General features: G+C 42.6%; 1 non-coding gene across 1 annotated transcript; it reads left to right on the forward strand.

Moving 5' to 3' along the window:
* The first annotated feature begins 201 nt into the window (after positions 1 to 201).
* On the forward strand, positions 202 to 308 carry LOC143932530 (U6 spliceosomal RNA). The gene has a single exon (XR_013262954.1). It is a non-coding gene; the product is annotated as a U6 spliceosomal RNA (small nuclear RNA).
* Positions 309 to 5,334: the final 5,026 nt, after the last annotated feature.

Genomic DNA, 5,334 nt, shown 5'->3' on the forward strand with positions numbered 1-5,334 from the left:
TTTGATATAAGGGAGGACTCTGATGTGATTGTAGTGCTCATCCTGACTGCTGCACTCTATATGTTGTTTTGTTTGTTACTTACTCCTGAATGCTGGACTCTATAAATGATGCTGTACATAGAACTTACTAAGGTGTTCGTTGTCTCAACGGATGCATAAAAACATATGTAATAGAAACATTTAATTAAAAAAAAAAATCTTGTCCTCGTTTCAGGAGGACATATACTAAAATTGGAGCTATACAGAGAAGATTAGCATGGCCCCTGCGCAAGGATGACATGCAAATTCATGAAGAGTTCCATATTTAAAAAAAAAGAAAATGTTCCTTTGTCCTGAGGTTTATTTGTGTCTACGATTCTGTCAGTTGTGGCACAGTAATTACTTTTTTGTGGGTACAAGGACTATGGTATATGTGGGTAGTGTATACAGCAGGCACAAATTCTCTAAGAATGCCTTTTAAAGTGGTTGTAAACCCTTACAACACACTTTGACCTACAGGTAAGCCTAGATTAAGGTTTACCTGTAGGTCCAAGAAATATCTCCTAAACCTACACGGTTTAGGAGATATTTGCCAAAAGACAGGCACCGCTGTCTACGGCGCGCGCAGGCGCACTGAGCGCGGCACCGTCAACGGCGAATATGCTGCGCGTGGCGACTCCCGTGTGCATGCGCGGGAGTGACATCAACGTGGCTTTGCTGAATGACAGCGGCGGAGCAGCGAGACCCACTGAGAAGATGGATGCGCCGGACTATAGGGGACAGCGGTGACATCGCTGGCTCCTGTGTCAGGTAAGTGACACATAATGGACTACTATGCGATGCAAAGTAGTCCATTATGCTTTGCCTTTGCAGGGAATGAAAGAGGAAGTAAACCCATCAGGGTTTACTTCCTCTTTAAGACCTTCCACTGGCCATGAACATTGTTCATCATGCCACATAACTTACTTTTCTGTTCTTTCCCAGGTTGTTCAAAGTCTTTCATATTCCTAGCCATGCTCACATTTTCTAATGCTGTTTTGACTTCTTAGATGTAAATGGATATATTGTTTGTACTGTTTAAAGGTTAAGTTCGCCTTTAGGAGCATGTTATATGTTACACCCTTATTTAGGGCGTGGTCTCCAAACTGCAGGCTTGGGCCAGATGTGGCCCTTTCCTTGCCTTTACCCGGCCCTTGGAGCACTATTCATCCCCCTATGAAACACTATTATGTCGTCTGACACCAAAAATGGGGCACCATTTCTCCCACCAACACCCATAATGAGGGCACCATTCTTCCCTAGGATACCAACAATGGGGCACTATTCCTCTCCTCCAATACCAAATTTTTGTGAGGTTTACTCCTACTAATGCCAAAACAATTTTTACTCCTGCTGGCCACAATCCTGCCCCCTAAAGTCTCAAGGACAATAAATCAGTCCTTTGTTTAAAAGTTTGGAGACCTCTGATTTAGGGTTTAACATGTTGCTAAGCACCACAACTGTCACCCCCCCCCCCCCCCCCGATCAGCACACTCGTATTCCTTTGACATCTCAACAATAAATAAAGTAATAACCCAGAGAGCAAGCAATTGTGCTGCAAGTTTGAAAATGACTTGCTAAGCTATTGCTAAACTTAGCAGGTTGCACAATTGCAGCAAGTCCACATTGCATGACTCCAGATCAACTTTCTTTGCAAACATTATGCAAGTCTGTTGTAAGTTTTGGTTCAGTTATGTAGTGCAATAGTCATCCCACCACAGGGGGTCACTGTGACTGAAATTTGCTGTAGACTTGCAGAGCTCTTGCCGTAGACTCACCACTGCAACTTTGCTCTTGCTAGAGACTTGTCACACAAATTTGCTACAAATTGGAAACGTGTTAACTGGAACTTGTGCGTCAAGTGCTCTGCAAATGTACAGCTTGCCAGTAAAAATGTGCAGCAAGTTAACAGACTTACAATTCAACACTGCCACAATTTTTTGCCAAGTTACACTTGTCATCTGGGAACATACATCCCAATTTTAAATGGATACGAGAGACTCCAAACTATTGTAACCACCAATCCACCATGTTCAAGTACAATACAATGGAGCAACCAGGAGAGTGGTAAAATGGCAGTACACTGTTAAGGCCTGGGCCAATGAGCTTTTGCTTGCATCAAGCGGGTTTTGCATTCATCTACAATTCTTTGGTAATGCAAAACCTACATTAGCAGGTCAAATGCAGGTCAATAGGTAGTCAGCTACAGGTAATAGACACCTCTCGCTGAATTCTAAAGGATTTTAGATGTTTTTCAAACTGACGCCTTCGACCAAAACCCACAGTTTGTCAACATAGGCTCTTACCTTGTATGGAACACTCAGGTATGCTAAGGGTCTAATCTAGACAATTTTGTGTCCTGACACCTCTGACCACAGACTTACTTGCTCTTTTTCGCTAAATAGAAATAAAGATTTGCCTCAATATAATAAAGTCATCTAACATTTCAGAAGGCTCAGGCATCACAAATATAGAAAAAAGTACAAGCAAACAAGTATTGATTAAAATTGGTAATTCATGATACTGCTATTGTCAGACTAACTGCAAATCACCTGTTTTAAAGCTAAGTCCAGTCCTAATTAGAAGATTACACAGCACTGGAGATGTATAATGTTGTTCAGACTGCATCACAAATCACAAAATCAATCCGTTTCAAAGCGATATTCCTTTTGCTTGAGAAATTGGGCCAATAGGTGCACACTGCTAGGGATGGAACTGTTTGCAAGCACTTGTATTTAAATATATTTAGTTTAACACAAACTGTGAATTTAGAAAAAAAAAAGCAAAAAAAAAATTACTATTCAGATCTATAAAGAAAGGCCCAGAGTTAGGAAAGAAAAAGAATAAATGCAGGGCCGCCATAACAGGGTTAAAAGGGGTTTGGTATGGGGAAGCTTTTGCTGGGCAGTTTACATTTTTTTTTTTATTATTATTAAATAGCACTTACATGATTGGTGGGGTGGGCGGTAGAAAGTTTTTCTGCAGAAAGGTGATCTGTAGGAGGGTCTCAAGTCTTCAGTTGGAGGAGAGCGTACTTGAGATAATTGCCCACCCTTCTGCCCTTACTGTGTTCAGTGGTTTTTGGTCTGAGGTGGGACCGGCATCTGGTGTCATTGTTGTGGCAGCCGGCAGGGTACAAGGTCCTTATATGGATTTGATTATGGAAAAATATGTACACAGAAGCTGTGGCAAGCCAGACTAGACTCATTTACATTATAGAAGACAACAGACAGGTGGCTGGAGTTGATGACATTAGCATCTTAGGCCACGTACACACGACCGGACTTTCCGGCAGACTAGGTCCGACGGGATCAGTCTGTCGGACAATCCGATCGTGTGTGGGCTAGTCCGACCGCTTTTTATAAAAAAAAAATCCTACAGACCTAGAGATAGAACATGTTTCAAATCAATCCAACAGACTCTAGTCTGTGTGCTGGTCCGACCGTGTATACGCGGCATAACAGTATGTGTCCCAACAGTATGAATCAGTCACTGTTTCTAATATGACATATACAGGGTTCCCAGAGTCTGTGTGTCTTGGGGGACATGGACCCGAATCCAAAGTAAAACCACCTCAAGGGTCCCCAGGCATTCAGCTCACAAAGAGCACTGTTCCCCCAAATGTCAGGGCCCATGATCGGTAGCAAGAGGCTAGCATTCAGTCCCCTCCAAAAGCCTCTGTCACAATTACCGTTTGTCCGACACCTGGCCACGCCCCCATTAATCAAGGCTCTCTTTCCCTAGGGGGGCTCAAGAGGCCTTCATTAGTAATTGGATCTACCACCTTTTTATTTTCCAAGGTCTCTGCTTTCAGAAAATATGTTTTATAATGTTTTGGGGTTTTAACTAATATTTAGGCCTAACATAATCTGTATATTATTTAGGCCTAATATAGCCACTTGCCCATCGCCACACGCCGATGTACGTCCCTATCGTCCGATATCCTTCTTATGGCAGAAGCTAGCTGCCATAACCCTGGTATCCTCGTGTTCGGCCAGCGGTCGGCTACAAGATAAAAGTGGTCTCCGCATCAAAACGTCACTTCTGCCCATATTCAGGCATATATTTTTTTGTCATTAATTCAAAATGACAACTTTTTTTTTTTTTTTTGCATTTAAAGGGGTTGTAAAGGTAAATGTTTTTTCACCTTAATGCATGGTGAAAAAACATCTCACAGTGCCTGCGCCCCCAGCCCCCCCGTTTTACTTACCTGACCCCTCGAAAGTCCCACGCACGTCCCCCGACGTCCTTTCCATCGTTCAGCCTGGCCGCTGATTGGCTGGAGTGGATGGATGGAAAGCAGCGCAGCCATTGGCTCGCGCTGCTGTCAATCACATCCACTGACGCGGAGCGCCGGGGGGCGGGGCCGTGTGATACAGCGAGCGGCTATAGCGGCCGGCTGTATCACAGAAGCGCGCCCGCAGATGCTTCTCACCATGCGAGGGAGCTCGCATGAACGTGAGAAGCACCTGCGGGAGGAAGCTGAGACAGCCGCTGAGGGACCCTAGAAGAGCAGGTTCGGGGCCACTCTGTGCAAAACGAGCTGCACAGTGGAGGTAAGTATAACATGTTTGTTATTTAAAAAAAAAAAAAAAAATTCCCTTTACAATCCCTTTAAGTCTAAATATGAGATCTGAGGTCTTTTTGACCCCAGAGCTCATATTTAAGAGGTCCTGTCATGCTTTTTTCTATTACAAGGGATGTTTTCATTCCTTGTAATAGGAATAAAAGTGACACAATTTTTTTAAAAGCAGTGTAAAAATAAAAAATAAAAGAAGCGAACGCATACGTTAGTAGCGCCCGCTTATGAAAACGGTTTTCAAACAACACATGTGAGGTATCACTGCGATCGTTAGAGTGAGAGCAATAATTCTAGCCCTAGACCTCCTCTGTAACGCAAAACATGCAACCAGAAGAATTTTTAAAATGTCGCCTATGGAGATTTTTAAGGATAAATATTTGTCGCCATTCCACCAGCGGGCGCAATTTTGAAGCATGACATGTTGGGTATCAATTTACTCAGCGTAACATTATCTTTCACAATATAAAAAAAAAATTAGCTAACTTTTATTGAAAAAAAGGGTATTTTTTTCTAAAAAAAGTGCGCTTGTAAGACCGCTGTGCAAATGTGGTGTGACAGAAAGTATTGCAACGACCACCATTTTATTCTCTAGGGTGTTAGAAAAAAAAATGTATAATGTTTGAGGGTTCTAAGTAATTTTCCAGCAAAAAAACATGTTTTTAGCTTGTAAACACTGAGTCTGAAAAAGAGGCCCTGTCCTAAGTGGATGATCTGTATAATATTTAGGGCTAATA

Source organism: Lithobates pipiens, unplaced genomic scaffold (assembly GCF_037356315.1).
Source record: "Lithobates pipiens isolate NorthernLeopardFrog02 unplaced genomic scaffold, aLitPip1_a1.2 Scaffold_25, whole genome shotgun sequence".
In the NCBI taxonomy this organism is placed as follows: Eukaryota; Metazoa; Chordata; class Amphibia; order Anura; family Ranidae; genus Lithobates; species Lithobates pipiens.